This window comes from Pararge aegeria, chromosome Z, assembly GCF_905163445.1.
Source record: "Pararge aegeria chromosome Z, ilParAegt1.1, whole genome shotgun sequence".
Classification (NCBI taxonomy): domain Eukaryota; kingdom Metazoa; phylum Arthropoda; class Insecta; order Lepidoptera; family Nymphalidae; genus Pararge; species Pararge aegeria.
In genome coordinates, this window is record NC_053208.1 from 21638343 (window position 1) to 21660827 (window position 22485).

At 35.2% G+C, this 22485-nt stretch overlaps 1 protein-coding gene and 1 pseudogene across 1 annotated transcript in view; both read left to right on the plus strand.

Moving 5' to 3' along the window:
• Positions 1-22485, plus strand: part of LOC120636658 — a 533873-nt gene that overhangs the window by 174240 nt on the left and 337148 nt on the right. The gene's annotated exons all lie outside the window — the stretch shown is intronic.
• LOC120636704 lies at positions 19275-19397 on the plus strand (annotated as a pseudogene).

Sequence of the window (22485 nt, forward strand, 5' to 3'; positions counted from 1 at the left end):
AATAATACGCCCTAATGCTCGTTCTGCGCTGGTCATCATGTTATTAGAGGTATATAAATAAACCTGGCGTCCGCCTGCGGTTTTGACTGTAAAATGCTTATCTTGTGTCGTTACATTGCTGTTACGTTGCTGTGCATATAACTATACTAAAATTATGAAGCTGAAGAAAGTTCGGTTGGTTGCGCCAATCTCAGGAACTACTGGTTCGGATTGCAAAAATATTTTAGTTTTGGATAGTCATTTTATGGTGGAATGCTTTAGGCTATAGCACAAGGCTAAAACAAATAGGAGCGGAGCATGAATAAAAAATGTTGCAAAAACGGGAAAGAGCTTCCGACGTTTTCGATACGTAAACGGTAAAAGTTACGCCAAAACAATGTTTCACGGAAACGACACACTAAAAATAATTGCTAGCTACATACAGTATTATTTGCTACATTTATTGAACAGTTATCACTTACTCTAAAGTGGACCGTCCGCGTCGAACGCGTATAAGCAATAAAAAAAAACTATCATAACTAGCCCCAGTCTCGAGTCGGTTTTTTATCGTCTACAATGATACATTTACATTGTTATTAAGTTTATTATATTTTTTGTAGTCAAAAATGCTAATAACGTTCAAAAGGCTTATAGGTAAGGTTGGTAATAACAGTGTTTTGTCCGCACTCCGATGGTTTCGGGGTTCGATATCGGCGAGGGTTAATTCTTAATATCTAGTTATTTCATATTGGATGTTGCCTGCGCCTTTGTCCCCTCCGAATGTTTATGATGCTAAAACCGGGTATTCTTAGATCGTTACGTTCCTTATTTTTACCGTGCTGATGTTAGCAGATTTCATCTCAGTAAAATGATATATTTTTAATTCATTTTTTTTTGCTTTTCGTACATCTTACTCGGTAGTCTTTCTTTATATTGGGACATTCGTCAGCTGGTTCTGGTAAAGGTTTATATGTCTCATTCATTGAAATATTTATTAAATAATCCTCAAAAGCCGGCAACGCATCGGTGCGGCGCAGCGGTGATCACTTATCATCAGGTGACCCACTTGCTCGTTTGCCCGCTATTAAAATAATTAAAAAAAAAATCAGAGTACCGTATGCTCAGTCTAGAAAACAGTCGACTGTCTTCTTCTCCCAGTTGGTTTTCCAGGAAGTTATGATATGTCGCTACTGATACTGAAACTGTGTATCCATAATTCCTCAATGACTTTTTAGATTTTTTTTGTTAGTCATATTTGATGGGATGTTAAATATGCTACTCATGGCCCAGTTGAGTCCTCCTTTCAAGATCTCCGCATTACTTGTACTTGTACTTGTTGCACGGGCAGGAGACAAAAGTTATATCCCCCATTTTATCCCCTGACGAGGGATATTAACGTTTTCACGTTTAGAAGTTTACCTCCGTTTATTGTTACACATATATTATTTGGATATTATTTCAACTTCTGCGCCAATGCTATGAGAGTTGATAAAGCTGTGGGAGAAGACATTTTTTTTATTTTCCCCGGGGACACAATTGACTTCTGCCCATGCTAGCCGTGCTGTAGGTCCAGATCGGTTTTAAAATCTCCACAATAATACCTTTAACATGATACTAAGTTTAACACGTTAATCTTATATTATTTTTGTTTTTTTTCCTGTCTTATCCACTACTAAGGATTTGTCGTAATGTCATATAGATATAGTGATTTTTTTTTTTAACAAAATACTTAATAGGGGTGATGCTTTAAATTTTTACATACTTACCTACAAACATAATATATAATATATTGCATATATTGGTAACAAATTACTCTTCCTTTTGTTTGCATCGGTTAGTCAGGTAATAATAAAGTTTCATATTATGATATCATATTATTAACAAACTAGTTTCGCAACTTTGCATAAATAACAAAACAATTAAAATGTGTATTTCATCTAAAGTTACAATGTAAACAAAAAGATTTAGCAAATGTCAATAACAAATGTCGAGGCAGCGTTTTTTTTTATTTTTACACATTATAATATAAATCACGCGTATTTGTATATATATTTTACTTCATGTACAACTTGTTGCCTATTTTATAAAACTTACAATAATTATTGTCGGTGGCAAGTTGTGTCTATTTGAGAGATAAAAAATTTTCCTTTTCATGAAAGTCCGACATGTTTGTCGTTCTATGGACATAGTTCATAAAATTTGTTGGTCATACCCAAAAAAACATTTTCGTTAACTGCCTAGAATGGAATGGTTAAACAATGTAATCATAGACCAAACATAGTCAAACTTCATAGACTTTTAATTTATGCCCAATACCAGAAAGATTTTTTTTAATAATAAATAAATATACTTCGACAATACATACATCGCCATCAAGCCCCAAAGTAAGCGTAGCTTGTGTTATGGGTACTACGATGACTGATGAATATTTTTATGAATAATATACATAAAATACTTATAATATATAGATAGACACCCAGACACTGAAAAACATTCCTGTTCATCACACAAACATTTTCCAGTCGTGGGAATCGAACCCACGGCTTTTGACACAGAAAGCAGGGTCATTGCAAACTGCGCCAATGGGCCGTCTAAAGATTGCTATGTCTTTCGGTTGTATGCATTTAAATTATCGTTTTCCAGTGTTTTCTCATCATATCGAATTTTAAAATGGACAGTCTCATATTGTTTTATTTGTTTTATTAAATTAAAAAATGCCAGTCAGGAATTACTATTTGCAACATTGTGATATTAATAACATTTTATTTGCCTTGTGGCCGTCAGTCGGTACGTTGGCCCTCAGTCGCTCATAGAGTAAGAGGCCTCTACAGACATGCCAACTTTTAACTCAAAACTTAGTGAATCTAAAAGACTTATAGCAGATTCTGAAATCGTTAGTGCATGTTTTGTTTGTAAGTAATCATCATTATCAACCCCACTACATGGCACAGGTTTCCACTCGAGACTGTGATGGGTTAAGGCCGTAGTACAACAGATTGTAAGATTTCATATTCCCTCGGGAACATCATAGAAAACTTTCAGGATGTATTCCTTTACTACGACAAGTTTTATGCCCTAAAAATAGCATAACTTCGAAAAATTATTTGTGCGTGACGGGAATCGAACTGGGCCCCCAAAAACGAACTCTGAAATCCTAACAGTCGTTAAGATATCATTGCTTTTTAAGTTGATGTATAGCAGTCTGAAGTTGTACTGTAATCTACATAAACAAGTAACATCTATAGACGTCCCAACTAAAATAGAAAAATTATTAATTCGTGCAGCAATTGCAAATATGGAGAGGCTGCTTTCCACGCAGTAGCAAGGAAACATTTACATACGAGTCAAGTGATAACATTAACCTACTTGTATACTAGTTGGGCTGGTAAAAAATTAACTCACACAGATAAATATTTCACAGATGTAAAGTACTATCACAAGATATTATAATTTCTTGGAACGTGTGGGAAGCTGGCTTATTGGCACATCTGTTGACGGTTTAAACTGCTAGAAGGTAGTGGGGTCAGAGCGTTTAATGGAATATCATCACATTTTATGTGAGTGAGTGGATTATAAATAAAAACTGAGGACGAGTATGTACATATTATTGCAACCAGTCTTCGCTTTGCGCAGGTGTCAAGTTATTAATTTTTAAACAATGGCTCCAAAACAGGGTGTTATAGATTATGCTTTGACTGTGTACCTTTTTGTGGCTATCTAAAAACCTTGTACCTACCAGGTTTTAAGCTATAGACTTTGAGAGACCGATGTTTTGTCTTACTTTCGTTTTTACAATAAAATTAGATAATTACCTAATGTATTTATACTGTTAAAATCATCCTACTACACTAATACCATATGTTTACACTAGTATTTTCAACTTCGAAGCCTATGAAGACAATTTGATGTTGAGGTTTGCGAAAGTTATTAACGGATTAACGACATAACAAATTTAAACACAATCTGACACATAGTAAAACCGTGTCTTGTGTTCATATTTAAAGTATACTTTTCCCGTTTAAGTTGAGTAACGCAAGAGGAGCTTTCTGCGGACGGAGTCAAGGTATTATTAACGTTTCTACCCATATGATTGTATTCTTAGTTTCTACATATACATGTAATTAAAAAAAAAAAAAAAAATTAAAAAGTATTGCTCATGAAATTTTAGTTATGCACGAGAAAAGAATTCGCAAACACTTAATTATGATACTCTTAAAGCAATAAAAGAGAAGAGTTCTGATTAAATTTTTCAATTTAATTTACACCTTAGCGTTTATGATATAAAGTCAAGAATGTCACGTGGAAAGCATATTCTGCGTTCGCACCACCTGTGAAACTCCATACTCTGTGGTAATATTACACATGAATCAATTTATTCGAGCAGTGCGCGCGAGCGACTGCATATTTTTCAATTACGTCAATTTAAAATAATACTTAATTCGCTATTGTGACTCATTGAGAGCATTGTGTCAGGCGGCGGGCATGTAAGAACAGTCACACTAGTTAACTTCGTAAGGACGTTTCGAGTTTTATAAAGATTCTCACGGTTTTCAACTTTGAACCTACGTTATAATTTAAGACGCGGCCAAACCGCGGCTTTCATTTTGCGTCCTTAACGGCTATTTAAGCTTGTGATAACGCCTTAACCTTGAGAATTCGCCTCGTAGTGATTTTATGGGAGACCACGGGGTTTTCAAAGTCGTACGATCGTTGTATATGCTGCCAGAATTTTAGACATTATGCCTCGCCGCGCTGGTTTCTGATTTAAGTTAATTTTATTTTGGTGGTGGTATTTTGGTGTTGGTTGGTATTACCATTCGACAAGTTACAGCTGTAATAAAATTGTCAGTCAGGTTATCTAATATTGACCGCTGCCTGATTTATATTTTAAGGTATCTAGTGGTGAAAACATAGGGTTACATCCTGTCTTAATTTAACTGAATTGTCGGGTCTAGAAGTTGTGATGTCCAATTTACAATGTTTTCTTTGGAAAACTGTATGGCACTGTTTTAAGACCTGCCTATTTTGTATAGTGTAGAGAATTAGAGATGATTGTAAAAAGTGTTGCCATGTGAAAAAACGTCAAAAGTCGTCAACTCCATATATATCTGAGCGACAACCCCTATAATAATCCTAAGGTTGCCTGGCAGAGATCGCCTTTAAGCGATAAGGCCGCCCTTTGTATTCTACTCAAGTTTCTGTTTTTCTCTCTATTCGTCCTTTATTTTCCTAACTGTGTAGTGGTGTACAAATAAAGAGTTTTAAATAAAAAATTAAATAAATCCCAGCAAGCACCTCAAACTAAGTTTCTAAGTTTTCTGCGTTTAAATAATTAAATATCACTTGCTTTAACGGTGAGGGAAAACTTCGTGAATCCTGTGTGACAGAGTTTTCCATATTTAATGTTCTCAAAGACGTGTGAACTGTGAAGATCCATCAATACGTATTTGACCAGCGTGGTGCTAAATCCTTCTTACTCTACGAGGATACCCGTGCCCTGCAGTTTGCCGGTAGTGGGCCTATTGATGAAATTTTTAAGATTTGCTTTACTCAGATATGTTTGTAGCATTGTGCATTGGCTGCCAAACCCAATCGTATTTACCCATTGGCAACCCTTTAAGATAGTTACAGTGAAAACTATTTTTACGACGGGAGGAACTATCAGGTTGTCACCGTTTACCTAGAAACCGCTGGAGGATTTGAATGCAGTTTAGCGCGTTGCTAAGTCAATACGTGAGACAACTAATTTATAACTACCTAGTTAACACATTAATTGACTAATACCCTAACCCCATTATTAAACGTAGTGTAGCGTTGCGGTAGTTACGCAGTTTTTGTCACTTTCTGACATTTGTGAGGTGTTTTATGTGGAAGTGTGACAAAACACAGAGTAACTATTACTGATTTACGCCACGGTTATTAATTAATAAGGGGTTTGGACCTTAACAGACGGCATAAGGGCTGCTTGCCAGCTGCAAAGCTGTTAGCAGAAGCTATGGCGTTATCATAACTACATCGAAACTGCAAGCTGCGTTCACACCAGCTGATTTAGGACTGTATGAAAACTATGCAGCAATCGTGTGCAACCCGCGCCATTGAAGAATAGTTTTATAAAAGAAAACCGATGTAAGTCTATCTCTTTTGCACAATATACAGAGGAACGTAAGAATGAGATGAGCACTGTATGCGTCAACTTAAATAAATTGTTTAATGGATCGAGTTATACCTATAACGTTGAACTGCAACATAGATAGAGCGAGTGAACTTATAAAACCGTTTTGTATAAGTCGGGGGTCAAAAAGGATATTCGACGTTGGTTTCTCTTTAAGGGTTTATCGAATACGGGATTTCAAAGCGCGTCCTGTGGAACATACTCTATTCCAAATAATCTCATACAGGGAGCACTGAAAAATACATATATCAGAACCAAGCAAAGATGGTGGTAATATGCCACTGTGGCCTGTATACGTTATGGGTCTATGGTTGACTAGTTTTGCCTCGCGGTTTAATCCGCTTAATACTCGTATAATATATGGGTCGTAGCTCATAACCTCTATTTTTCTAGTAAACCTTACTTATAACTAGTAGTTTCTTTAATTAGCGCATTAAAACTAACCTACACAAAGAGGAAGAATTATGTATGCCTACCATTTTCTCGTATTTTTTATAAGAGATAAGTCAAGAAAACGGTGGTAGAGTCAAAACCTAGGCCTACTTGAAATAAATGAATTTTAAGTTTTGAATGGGTAGACATTATTATCTCGTGGCGCCCATCTAAGCAATTATAGGGTATGGTTTTTAATTGACAAACGTAAACTCACATTTTATGTCTACATAGGTAATATTGAAAACCGAATGTCGTTATTTGACCACACCGTATATTTTGGACACATCAAAACCAACGGTGTCAAAATTACCTTGTTCATTCTCAAACCAGTTCCGTTTGCGTTTGAACGAATCTATTTGTAGATTATATATTAGACGAATCGTTTACTGTCTTTTTTGCGTTTTAGGCTATTGTTGTCAGAAATCGAAACGTCCTTTCTTTAAGTTATAAAAATAAACGTAAGTTCACAAAAATTTGCTGGTTGCTAGGTTCCTTAAATTGTTAACCTACTGAAATTGCTATCTATATATAAGTTAAGCTTCTTAGTAAAGCAAGTTCTATAGTGGACGTTACTTTGTGTTCCATAGACTACGCCTCTGACAAAGCCAACGGTTCAAAGCATTGTGCAGCTCTCACCCAACAAGTGGGCAATAAAAGAATTCAAATAGAATTTATTCAACTGCTTTTACCTTACTTTTCCTTTTGGTACCTTGGTAATTGTTTGTTGTTTGGTACCTTGGTTTGGTACCTTGAAAATTTTTCTTGGTTGAGATCTTATCGTGTTTATTTTTAACTGACTGAAAATAACATGTATACATATAGTGAAGAAGCTCCAAGTTTACCTTAAACCACACCTGATAACAGCAACAACTGATTGATGGAGTAAAGGTTTCAGGGATACCAACACTAGTTAATTAAACCTGTATAGTTTCACCTTTTCGAGACTTTTTATCTCCGCGCATGTGCATAGTCAAAGATTGGATTGCAATATTAAAAAAAAGTTTTGTTATTATTTTTAGTTCGGCTTCCATCATTTTTAAACCAGGCAACATTCCTCTCCCTTTGATACTTTTGGAAGCCGTGAAAGTTAGTTAGTTCATTTTTCACACCCAGTACTTTTATATTTCGACCTAGAATTTTGACCTGTAAATTGACATAGAAAGTTTGACTATGAATTCCAATATAATTTTTCCAGGATCTGTTATGCACGAGTTTTATAATAGCAACTATTGTGACCTGATCATTAATAGTGCAATATATTAATAATGGTACCCCTGTCTTATAATAGTAAAAGACAATTATACGGTGGTAAACCTTTTTTCCTGACTTTTCTTTTTACTTAGACAACCTTTTTAATACTCTTTCGTACCACAATAATAAAATAGAAACAATATGAAGAGATTTTCTATATGAATATATATAACTAGCTGACCCCAGCGCCATCTGTAGTGCTGATTTGTGAATCTAAACCATCCAGGGTGCCATCCAAACGCATACCGAAAAATTCATTCAAGTCGGTCCAGCCGTCTAGGAGAAGTTTAGTGATATGCACACGCACACAAGAAATATATATATTAAGATATAATATATATATATATATATATAAATAAATATACGTATATATAAATACTTTTTATAAAAGGTAATGAAAAGATTGCTTACAAAAAATATGGACTATAATAATAATGATACAGCTTATATTATTATGCTTAAACCGTAATAGCCTAGTGGTTAGAACTTCGGCTTCACTTTCCTCCAGTTAACACTTGACTGCTATCTCACCTGGTGGTAAGTAAAGGTGCTGTATGGCAGTTATATTAAGCTCATACATATACCTAATCGGTTTCTACGCGTCATAGTACTGGAACGCTAAATCGCTTAGCTGCAAATCTATATCCGTAGCCGTAGTTGGGAACTAGCCACGGCCGTTCACCCACCTTTCCATTCCATCTATCTATATGCCAAATTTCATCACCATAGGTGGTCACCTATGCAGGGGTCAAGCCTTGCATAGGTAACAAACAAATAAACAGACACTTTCGCAGTTTTAATATTAGTACCTACGGAGTATGGATGTTATTCGAATTATGATTGTCTTCTTTTTTATGAAGTCAGACGTAAAGGTTGAAACGATTAAATCGATTATTTTATAGTTTTTCGTTGCAACCATAAAAGAAATTGGATGTAGTAATTTTAAGAGTTAAATATAATTATTATTTTACACTTTACGAGCGCCCCGATCGATCGCTGACGTGGCGTCCAACATTATAATTATTGTTTTTATCTCTGAATAAGACCGGAATACCAAGTGCAAAACTGATTAGTTTTCGCGGGATTCCGTAGGATTTTTTTTTTGTTATCTCTTAACGGGAATCTTTCGAGATGGTAAATCATTTTATAAACGTGCCGCGAGACATTTAAAGGCGCCTAGATAGATATTCCTTTGACACATACGGCGCTGCGTCGTTTAGAGTTCCGTACCCGAAGGCTGCCAAAGACCCTATTATACAACTCTGCTGTCCGTACCTATGCTGTCTGACCTCTGTCTGTCAACGGCCTGTACTGATACCTATCGTACGAGTCTCTAGTTCAGGTATCAGGGTGTTAATCCAACATAGAATTATTCTATCATCCATTCATTCCCATTTTTAAATACAAAATAATTAAATAAATATACTACGACAATACACAAATCGCCATCTAGCCCCAAAGTAAGCATAGCTTGTGTTATGGGTAATAAGATGACTGATGAATTATTATATGAATAATATACATAGATACTTATAATATATAGATAGACACCCAGACACTGAAAAACATTTATGTTCATCACAGAAACATTTCAGAAAGCAGGGGCGCTTTAATTTCAACGATCTAATAATTTTATCATTTATTATAGGTACGTAGGTACTTAGTCAATTTGGAATGCCATTCCGGCTTCCGTCCCCACTACTTGTAATATGGGTTACATTAAATCACTTGCTATAAGCTACTATAAGCAGTATAAGCGGTGATAGCCCAGTGGTTATGAGCTCGACTTCACATTCGGGGGGCCGAGTACGAATCCCAGCACCTAAGACTTTTCAAAGTTATCTGCGTCTTATGTAATTAAAATATCTCTTGGTTCAACGGTGAAGGACAACATCGCGAGGAAACCTGCATACCTGAGAGTTCTACATGATGTTCTCAAACGTGTGTTTGAGTGGAGTCCACCAATCCGTACTGGGCTAGCGTGGTAGACTGGCAGTTAACCCTTGTGGGCTGGTGTGGCCTAATGGGTTGATATGATGATAAACAGTATAAAGGCATGCGCTTTGCCTTAGAATGCATCATCACATAAGCAACATCAGGTTCCAGTGGACTCATGCATGCCTGGAGCCAATAACTAGAGGTTTTTTAAAATGCCATTGCTACCACCAAGTTAGATGGCAGGCAAGCCGTAGTTTACATATAATAAAGTCATCATATAAAATTGAATATAACAACTTTTACCAGTTTTGTTGATGAGCAAACCTAACTGGTATACGGGCTGCAAGGTTAACTGTTTGGGTTTTATTTCCCAACTGTCGTACAGAACTCTAAAAAGTAACGTAAAGTATGAGTTTTAATGGCGGTAAGTATATTTATGATGAATTAAGTTGCAGCTGTCGTCACCTCGGCCCGCATTGTACAAATATCGCATGCAAATGGTTTGCCTGCAACAAATTAACTGCGTGGTGCAACCGTAGCGGTACACTTGCGACTTGACGCATGGTATAAAGTCGTTCTTCACCTTCCTTGACTAAGCACCCTTGGCCTCTAGCTGGTTTGCTTAATATGGCGTTGTTATTTAGGTCTTGTTCACAGCAACAACCATTTAATCTCCGCGACCGCTATAGGAACTGTAGCCTTAATACAAGATTATCTCGCTCGCAATCGAGGAGTCGATTTCGAGTACTAAACTTTGTGTCAAAGTTAAACGGACCTAATGACACTCGTTTTAGAGTGCAAATGCTGTACTTCTGATTTTTGCTTTACAAACGTTCTGTAAAAGCCCGAGCTGAATTGAAATCAAATCTGAGCTTTCTCCCTTTGCAGATAAGATCAAATTTACTGCATTGTATAAGTAATTCGATACTCGAATACGACTCTTCGATTGCAAGCGAGCAAATCTTGTACTAAGTGTAGACTTAATGCTGGCAAGCACACCCCCCCGATGTCGTCGAGCCCTGGGGCTCTTCTCATGGCGAGCTTTCGCGCTCGCCCCACTCCCCCGGTGACGCCGTAGCAACCTCTCAGGTGGTTATCGGCAAGTGTCCTTCCGAAAAAGCAAAAAAGTGGCAAGCAGAGCTTGAATCACCATCTATCTATCTATCTATCTATCTATCTATCTATCTATCTATCTATCTATCTATCTATCTATCTATCTATATATATAAAAGAGAAAGTGTGTGGGTATGTTCCGTATAGGCTCCGAAACGGCTGGACCGATTTAAATGAAACTTTCAGGGAATCTCCCGATTGACCCGGCGAGTAATCCTGTAAAGTTTGGTGACGATCGGAGCACTCCTATTTTTGAACTGTCAGACTGTCAAATACAGCTTTTATTAAAAATTTAATGATGTAAGTTTGTTGTTTAAATAAAACAAAGCAAAATCTAGCCCGGCGAAGCGGGCTGGGTATTTTAGTTAACTATAAATGTAATTTATTTTTTTACAGGTTTCGGTTTCATTTATTAGATCGGTTAAATTAATCTTGTCTAACTGAACAATATCAGAATAAAATATAGATACTTTACACGATGGTAGTAAGCCCCTTGTTGGACATCTACAGCGCTATAAAGCGCTCTTAGTAGAAATAAAAAAAAAGTAATAATAATTATAAAACAAATAGGCAGCAGTTTCTAAAATATCTCTCTATCTCTACGTCGTGTTCCTCATTGCTGAGGGTCGTGACCCTTTCCACTTACAACTTTTTGGACGATTTTGTGCCATTTGGCTCGGCTTTGAGCAACGTTTAAAGCCATATGCACTTCTAAAATATGCTAAATCTTTATATATATATATTTCTTGTGTTCGTGTGTATGTCACTGAACTCCTCCTTCGGACCGATTTGAATGAATTTTTTGGTATACGTTTGGGTGGCACCCTGGATGGTTAAGATTCACAATTTAGCCCGACAGATGGCGCTGGGTGCCGCTAGTATAATATAATTCTAAATTTAGAAAATTACACATAATAATACAATTTTCTGTAGTTTACAGAATCCTTAAGGGTTTACAAAATATATACAGTCGTATAATCAAATTAAACGTAGACCGCATAAGTATATTAAACATCCAACCCCAATTTACTTTTGGAACGAATAAACATACAAACGTGTGACACCGATGTGTCAAAAAATCATTCAATAGAGTTAGAGCGATTTTTTCCTGTTTGTGTACTTACATTACCTTAAATTGTGTAAGCACTGGCAGCTCAACAATAAAACCCTTTGTTGACGTTCAAATCCAGCATGGTGGGATTAGCGAATGTCCCGAATGTGTGCAGATGACGGTATAAAATCGGCATTTGTTTACTCAGTGTGCACGCGTCTTAATATTACATTTATCGTATATTGAAAAATTATTATTTAGTATTTAATATACCTTATTTAATTACCCTAATTTAATATATAGTTACATACTAAAAATAAACGCGTATCTTAGTTAGTTTACCTATTGTTTGTCCGGCTCGACTATTTCACAAATCTTGATAATATTTATAGATTGCGCCTTAAAGATGAAAAAAGGGTTCCTTTGTACTCCGAATAAAGTATTAAATAAAAAAAATGTGCCCGGGGTATTAAAAAAATAGCTTTTATTACCTATTAACTGCTGTTTATTTTTCGTCCGAGTTTATAATGGTGTTTTTCTGGGATAAAAAGCCTAGCCTATATTTCCTTCCATACTTTCTAATTATTCTATACCAAACATACCGTTTTTAGGTGCTGCAATCAAACCCACTTTCGAATTTATAGCATTAGTAAGGGTGTACAGATTAAAAGCTCAGCCGAACTTAGCGAAATCTTGCATAGAGGATGTATAAATCGCAGGTAACGTTCAACGGCGCGAGACGGGCATAAGATATTCTTACCTTTTATCTGGGCAAAACAAACAGTTCCCATGGGCAACAGGTAGTTTTGAGGCAAGTGTGCGCCCAGTCTAAGGGACATCAATCGTGAGCACTGGAGCTAGACACTCGAGTTTTGTACGATTATTACATTTTATTGAGTGTGGTGACGGCAGATACAGTTACAGTACATAGTATACAGTTGTCACCACCCATCCATTTCTTGGAGTGTCGTACGAGGCGATTAAGGGAATACAACGAAGAACAGTTACCAGTGTTCTCTGTGCTGCTACTACCATTTAGTGCGATCACCCACCCAATTATTATGGGAGAATCCTCCCATTGAAGACCTTTAACACAGCAATGGAGTATAATATTCTATTGTTGGTGACATTTTAAACGCCTATACATATCTGTATGCCTGATTACAGAATAATCTCTTATAAGAATTAGTAATATGAGAGCTTTTCATGCTACGATCGATCGATCGATTAATCGCCTCCGAACCCCTCTGCATACTAAATTTCATGAAAATCGTTGGAGCCTATTCCGAGATTCCAATTATATATATACAAGAATAATTGCTCGTTTAAAGATATAAGATATATATAAAAGAAAATTGTGTTAGTTACATCGTTTAGAACTCCACAACTGCTGGACCAATTTTTATGATATTTGATTTTTTGGATTCCTCTTAGACCTGAATAGGATAATAAGTATTAAAATATAAACTACATTAAAAAAAAAAAAAATGATCTGCGATACGAAGTTCGCCGGGACAGCTAGTCTCTTATAAGCATCCATAGTGATGGTATTCCGTTTTATGTTCTGTTTTTAACGTATTCATTAATTTATACATACTTAAATTTAATTATAAATTTAAAATTGTTCTCTTTTAACGCCCTCACCACCGAACTACTAACTAATAGTAACATACTAACTAATAGTAGTGGTTGGTTAAACCTTGTAATTAATATTTATGCCACTAAATGCTTTAGATGATATGTAAATACTTCAATGCCATTCAAAACTAAAGACAACGTCGTAGGTATATCACGTCAAAAATATAAAAGGCATAAAGTCTTAAAACAAAAAGTAGCTAGTTTTATTTTAGGCATATGTTTTGAATCAACGGAAAAATAAAGAAAATAGCTACTTAAAGCTTTCAAATGAAATTATATGCAGTTTTCCTTGGCCGATGCGTTTTAATTCACACCCGATGCAAACAATGAGGCCCGTTTTCCACTGGGTCGGTATGAGGTAGCCGTACTATGATGCGAAGTTAGCTGTGACTTGAGGCCTGTGCTTTGTGAACTTTACCGCGTATAATAACCCAGTGCCATATTATAAGTAAGGTAAGATAATAATAGATTTAGAAGGAGAAAGAAGTAGAGAAAGACCTAAGAAGAGTTACATGAATAGTATGAAATAAACAAATACGTGTAAAACGAGTGGATATAGCGATGATTGCTAATATAAGAGAGTGGATGACGAAGACAATATGACCCCTCTCAACTATAGGAAAGGAGACCTTTACTCAGCAGTGGGATACTTAAGGACTGAGGAAGGTGAACTGAGCCACTTCAGAGTTCATCTTACAATACAAATTAAGCAATCCCATTGGTTTAAATCAAAAGAAACGCAGCTGCAAGTGGATGTGCGGCCTTATACATAACTTTAGGTTTAATGACCATTTTATCGCATTATTCGAGCAGCCAATTACAATTTTAAATACGTAACTATACTTAGCTATTTTTTACTTTACTTTGCTAATAAAATTGTATATTTAATACATATTTAATGCAGCTTCTGCTTGTTAATATTAAGCAAAAAATATATTATGTAGAAAAATAATTGTGTTATTAAATAGTATGTAAACATGTTTGTTGGGAAAATGTAAAACACCTTACCTTAATGTACCGATATTCGTTTACACGTTAAGTATTTTGATGACCTGTCTGGCGTTTCGGCATTAAGATTCGTGATAGCTTCCTGGTTTTGGGGATTCAATAATTTTTTGAAGTGATAACTTCTTATGGGGGGCTAAACCGCTTCGTTACGTAACGCGTTACGGCGTATGTCTTTCTCTCTCGCATGCGGCAGCGGTAGGAAGGACATACGCTCTCACTCTAACCCACAGCGGTGATACGGCTAGTATTCAATAAATGTTTTTATTAATAAATAACGTTTCCTTACGCTATCATAATTATAGACATACAATATACGATATAGTACCTAAATAATTCAAGGTACATTTGTTTAAGTTATCGCTTCGTATGAGCCGAGTAGTTAACAATATAGCCCCGTATTCTGGGGCAACGAGGTCGATTCCCGGAACGTACTTAATACTTTTGGGAGTTATGTGCATTTTTAAATTAATTATTTAAATATCACTGCCTTTACGGTGCAGGACCACATCGTGGGGAATCCTGCATGCATGGGAGATCTTTTTAATATTCTCAAAGGTTATGTGAAGTCGCCCGATCCACACTTGGCCAGTTTGCAGGACTATAGCCGCACCCACTCTTATTCTGAGAGGGGTCCGTGCGTTATAGTGTACCGGTTAAGGGTTGTTATTGAATCACAAACAATAATTCTTGAAATGAATATACCTTTAAGAATTGATCACGTGGATTGTAAAGAATAGAATATAATAGAAAAACTTTATTGCAACACAACACAATAGGAAAAATACAAGGAAAACATTAATAGTACTTATCACTAAAAGTGATCCTTTAAAGGCAACCTGAGCGTACGAAGCCGATAAAAAAGTGGGAAGTGGAGGGTGCATAAAGTTGTTACAAAAAAAAAAGGTAAACTTAAAATTTCTTAAGTTATTCAGCTAATGAAAATTACTTTAGCAGAAGCAGTTATAATTACTGTAACTAGATACAATTCTTAAAGGTGAACAGTGAGATTGGCGCCATATAAATGTGATAAGGATTTACGCATTGTGTGTTATGTCAAAGAATTGTTTATGATCTCGGATACAAACAATTTGTAGACCTGTTTGTATCCTAGTTCTCCTTAGTTTAGGACAAAGTTTGCATTCGAATCCGCAATTCTATAGATCTTACCTCCGGTTTCACAGGGTTTTCTATTATTATGCATCCAACCACAGTCTGTGGCGATATTCGAAAACGTTTGTGGTACGTACAATAGATCGACCGGTCATTTCAAGAACGGCCCACGAATCGAACTTAACACACAACATGCATGTTTTAACAATGTTGCCGGTCGGCTCTGGTCCTGTATTTGGTTTATATACAGCGCTTAACTTTAATTATCCAATTTATATTCAAGTTGCAGTGAAGAGTGGTTCTGTATAATTTATCGCTCGAATTAAGGTCGCGAATGCTGTTTTGTTTCAACTCTACTCCTTGCCTGTATCAAAATGTACTAGCGGTATATCCCGGACTAAGATGACGCGTTGTTAGGAAAATATTTTTATTGTTTATGGGCAACGCCATCTATCGCCCAATCGTTTAAAGTGTTTTGCAAGGAATTTAAATATACTTAGTTGTTCCAGTGATAATAATAATATATTAACTAAATATAATATTTTCTTATATATTATTTTTCGTTATATTAACAAATATATTGAGATTATAAGATAATAACAATCATTTTTGATAAGTAAATTTTCCCAAATCTTTCTATAAGTACAAATTACTAGTTGCAATGCCCATCCGTATTACTTCCTCTTTTGGCAATCCCATAAAAGATAATAACTCTTTAGTTTTATTATTAGAGTTACCTATAGATATTTCACTCGAGAAATATAAGTATTTGTAGGTCACTGCAGGATTTGAAAAATAAAAGTGCTTTGAAGATATTTCAGACATACTTACCTATAATTTTTGTTGCTGTTTACTATTTCGCAAAACTAAAAAAGATTAATGTAGGTTCCGCATAAAAACAGAATTTTGACAAAAAAAAATATTTAGACATTTCAACTCGGATTTTGACAGTAACATTAATACTAATTATTAAATAATTGTTTGTTTAATAAACATATTGAGTTGAATTTTATAGCTAAATATGATATTATATGTTGATTTAAAACTTAATATTCTTTAATTGAAAACAATCTCATTTTAATGCAAATTGTATACTGCACGTGTGACCGACGCCTATGAACTGCTTTGAAACATCCCGCTTGGAATTCAATTCTAAATATTATTTTATACCACGTATTTAAATAAATTACAAAAAAAAAAAAATTATTATTTTTAATTCTATTCATCGTCATTCTCATCAGTAGGCTATCTAGACCTCTCTCAAAGATAGATTTTTGGAGAGTATACCTACCTGCCGATTGGTGGGCTTTAACGACAACTTTATCATCCTAAGGTTTTCGGGACCGACGCGAGGCTTAAAGAGCTCACGGAGGCATAGAAATGAATTTCACAAATTTTATACGAAAATCAAAATACCCAAGGGTTCTCGGCACGTCTAGGGAGTCAAACCCAGTACATCTTGCCTGGTGGATTGCTTGGATGGTGGCACTAAGTACTCGTAGGATGTGTTCCTTGCATGCAGTGCGAAATGTTGCTCAGGTTATAGGCAATGGTTTTCCACTTACCATCAGGTGGGCAGTTCGTGCACTTCACATATGCACAAATGCACTGCCTACCCTAAGATTTAAATATAACTTGCCGTTGCCGTTTTATGCAATTTTCCTGCTGTATGCATACCCATATATATTATCCTCACAGCTAAGTTATATTATTCGTTCAGATACACGATGCAAAACTTCGATCTTCGTATCATAATATATCTATCTATCTGTTCAGCACGAGTAAACAATACATTTGAATAAAGCTAAGGTCAAACAATTTTTCCTGAAAAAAAAAATGACCATTATGTATCGGTGTTGATTAAGGAGAATTACCGTTGTCAATACATATTTAACTCTTAGTAAAATGCAAAATGAATCTTAAAATGTAGGTCTTTGAGTACAATTTGCAGCGAGTGTTCAATATCTAGAGGTACAAGAACCGGTGGTAAACTTTCAAAAGGTTCTTGGGCAAAGTTAAAGGTTTATAGAAACCAGGTATCTGCCAGATATAATATATATATATATATATATATATATATATTGTATTATAGGCATACAGTAAATTGACCTAGAAAATATAGTAACTCATGTATTTCAGAAACGCTCAAGCGCCACGCTATTCAAGATGCTTAACATATTATTTGCCAAGGTAAAGTTTATTTTAATTGTGATTCGCCTTGTTTAGTATTTACTTTTACACCATTTTTTGAGAGGTTTATCGTGTACTTTAACGTGTCTGTCTGTGTATCTTTGAGGCATCGTAGTTCCCACTAAGTACACCTGATTGAGATCGTTTTTAACTATAATTTATGAAGGTCTGTTCATGCATATTAAGGTAATAAGGTCATTTTATTCTAAAAAAATGCCTTCCCATGTTAGATTATCTAACTATCGTAGTTAAGTCGCATTAGCAGCTTTTTTGTTCTAAAATGTAGATATTAGATCGCCGGTAGAAACAAAAGGTGGTTACATTAGTATTGCAGTATTAATTCTTCTACTATTTGTATAGTTTTATCATAAAGAGTATTAAAAGAGCAGTAAAATACTCATTCCAAGCGGACGTTTAATATTTTAAAATACATCGAGTTTCAAAATGTAAGGGCTACACCTAAACAAAACAGTTCTTTTTAAATATTTTATTTTTCGGGCACTTAATAATGAGTACTTGTATCACATTATGCATAATTCATGTATTATCAATAGTTTTCTACCGCAGGCAAACTAATGAATTTCATAGGCAAAATTTTGCTACTTTGGGTAACATCATTGCAATTTTCTTAAGGGTCTCCAATTCTTTTAAAATAAATTGTAGCTTATGTTACTATGTGATAGTTCAGGCAAGCTTTCTTTTGATGAAGAATTAGTAAAATTCGGTACAGTACTTTCGTAGCTTATTTAGTACAAACAAACAATAATATTAGAATAAATATATTTGCTTGACTAAATTACCCCTATGAATTTTCCCACCGGCTCTCAGGTTATGCGGGTGTCAATGCACTCATACATATTAATATCTATTTGCACTCATCTGTTGCACTTCGCTTTATTAAATGTTTTATACTTAAGTTTCTTCTTTTTATTCCCGTTCAATCATACGTAATGAGAGAAACGACTGATAGGGTTCGCAACATTGTATTTGTTTAGAATTAAAAGAAAAAAAAAGGTTAAGTCGGTGCCTGAATACCAATATAAAGGGTTTATTTCTTTTCTAATAGAACTTAAACGGGAGGGTGAACTGGCCTAGTTGCTTTGGTTTATTAACGTATGGATTCAAGCTTACTTACGTTTTCAAGGTTCCAATGTGGCTTCCAACTATTCCCTGTCTCGTGGAACACATGCTGGATCTCTTTCATCCTCTCTAACACCTCGTCAATCAAACAATCTTAAACGTATAGTTGCAATACGTTACGCACAGCGTTTTTTGAAGTGAAACTCCTATCCAACAAGGTTGCGTTAAACGTTTAACTCTGCCCTTGATGAGTATTGATATTATCTGACAGATTGTCATATTCTGACTGCGTAATTTAGTGCAGCGGTGGCCAACGTCCATACCATGTTGAATACACCGGTTCTCGTCCGATCACCGAAGTTAGGAAACATCGGGCGCGGTCAGTAGGTACTTGGATGGGTGACCGCCTCAGAACACCGCGTTATCTAGGCTTTTTTTGCTTTGTTTTGATAAGAATCTAGAATAAATGAGGAAGTCAATTTTATGGCTTATTTACCTTGTTTGAAAAAAAATTTAAATAGATAAAAGAAACAAAAAAATTATGTCATGTGTACACTAATACACACAAACTTATTTGTCCAACTACAAGTTAGCCCTTTACTGCAATTTTCCTGGTGGTAATTGCTGCAATCTAAGATGGTAACGGGCTCACCTGTTAGGATTATGGCAGTTTTATTAAACCTATACCCCTAACGTATTTCTACGCGACATCGTACCGGAACGATAAATCGGTTTGCGGCACGACTTTTTCTTTGCCAAAGCCTTCCTTCAGACCAGAACAGTCTCAATATAGGACTTCCTCAAAACCACAGCGCCCACCGCTGCGCCGTTAAATTTATTGTCGTTTATTGTGTGTCGATACCAAAGTTAGTAGCGTAAATACCCACATATTTGGTTGACACTTACAAGCTGCTTAAACCAAATTAATCTATTATATTTACAAGTTAAAATCTAAATCGTACTAATGTTTTACATAACTATTTTCTACATTTGACCATAAAAGTCCCACAACAAAACATAATGACTTTTATCATTCGTACTTTCATTGTTATGCGACTTTAAATAATAATAATCTGTATAATACAAAGTAAGATAGGGAAAAGATTTTACCGCGGGAAACAGTAAACTGAAAATCCAGGAAACCGTATCAAAAAAAAAATACTTTGAAAATACGTAATAGAAATACTTTTTTTCCTTTTAATGGCAGATTCATTTATTGATGTATTCAAACAAATTTGTGTAAGCGATAAATCAAAACCAAGTGAATTGGCGAATTATGCCATATTTTGAAATTCTTCGTGAATAAGTTTTTGGTCTCTTTGTACTTTCTAGCTGATGAATTTACTATCTCAAATGATCACACCATTGTTAAAATTATTCATTAAATAAAAAGTTAGCATTTACAAAGTTTCCTCAAAATTAATTGGCCCGTTATAGGTATAAGGCAATTATGTGAAAATAATTCAACAGTAGCAACACTTAACAGTTAAGTAGGTGACTTAATAATATGTTGGTACGTCCCATTAAGCATGAAATTTGATATTCGACAATTGGGCTCTTATATTTCCAATTAAACAATATATATTCGTTTCATTGGGAAGCGATGGGATTAAAATCGCTTGCCGTATTTCAACGGTAATACATATTGAATTATATTTCGAGGTTCAAATTACAACTTACGAAGAAATATAACCTACCTTTTTGTAGTGATAAACCTCATCATTACCATCATCACATCAACCCATAACGGGTTTAGCACGGGTCTCCTCCCACAATGAAAAGGTGTTAAGGCCGTAGTCCACCACGCTGGCCCAGTGCGGTTTGGTGGACTCCACACACCGTTGTAACATTATGTAGAACTCTCAGGCATACAGGTTTCCTCACGTTGTTTTCCTTTATTATTGGATTTAAATACTTAAAACGCGCATAACTTAGAAAAGTTAGAGGTGCGTGCTGGGATTCGAACTCGGCCCCCCAAAAGTGAAGTTGAGCTAATACCCAATGCGCTATCGCCACCTAAAGATGCAAAAATATAATATCTTATTTAGCTCCTTCGGTATTTATAGTGTTTGACTACAGACACGATGTTCTGGGTTAAAATTTCGGTGATTGTAAGGAAATAAACTTTTCGGTCTGGAAATTCACAGTAACAAAGTTAGAAAATTACACTTTGTTTATCACTAATATGTATGTGATTTAAGCCCGCCAACCTTTTTTGAGCAGCGTGGTGGGCCAACTTCTATTCTGCCTCTACTATGAGGGAAGTGAAGAATTGAGTAATACGCAGTTTAATGCTTTGGTCATTAGCGGCTTTTTCGTCAGCATTTTAGTCAGAAGCCGTTTTGCCAGCTGATTGGAATGGAAATATTAGTTCAACCCCCTTAAGAACAAATTACATAAAAATCCTTTCTCATTGTAATCTAGTCTGATATTCGAAACGCTAAATACACACTCTTTAATATAACTGCAACGTTGTGTTTAAATTTAATGGTATCCCGTCTATCAGTTTTCGAGTTTTGCAAACACAAATAACGAAGCTGTTTTTTTTTTATAAAATTATGTACGTATATGGAAGATATACAATAATAGGGTTGCACATTCCTAAAAGTAATTACTATTGCTTATCTAATTTACAAATAAATATGTCAGTTGCCAGTGACCACGAGCGGCAAGAATGCGAGCTATGCTTGCGTGCCACGCATAGGGCTGCCAACTTTTATTTTAGGAATAAAAAAGCGCAACCGATTTTCATTTGTAATAAAATGGTAATTAATGATTGTCAGATATTTTATTAAATTAATCAGCATTTGACGATGCAAAAAATTCAAACTCAAATTCAAAATTTCTTTATTTACAAAATTTCTTGCAATTCCCAACCAAGCTTTTTTATCGTTCAAGTTATTAGTTAATATTATAATAGAATTTTTCTTCTGTGTAAATGTACATTTAATGCTGGACATAGGTATGGTGTTCTAAATTTAACGGTCTTGTAACTACCAGTTGCGTCCAGTGGCAGATATTGAGTAGATATTGAGTGATATTTACATACTTCAAGTTGCGAAAAAAATACTAAAGTGGTCTAGGTGGGATTCCCGCCGTTTTTGTCTAAAACATATTTATAAATTTTATTATTTATGCACTTTAAGAAACTACCTACATTAAAATTCCTATACCTACTTTCATACCCGGGATCCGATTCAATATTCTGAGGAATAATAACAATCAGTCTTGAAGAACTTATTATCTTAGATTTTTTAGAGTTTCTTAAAGTGCACTATAAACATAGAAATATTTTAAATGTGTTGCCGTTCAAAAATAAAAACTCGCAAAAAACAATATTAAGAACTATGTTGCCAACCCTGCACGTAGGATAGGTATGTAATATACTGAAAATATTTAGTATTAAAGTATTATATACACTGCAATTGATAAGGGGAAAAACTTGACTTAATGTAATTGTAAGATAACATGACTTAGTGTAATTTGTTTTCCGACTGTCATATTGTAATATAATAGTTGA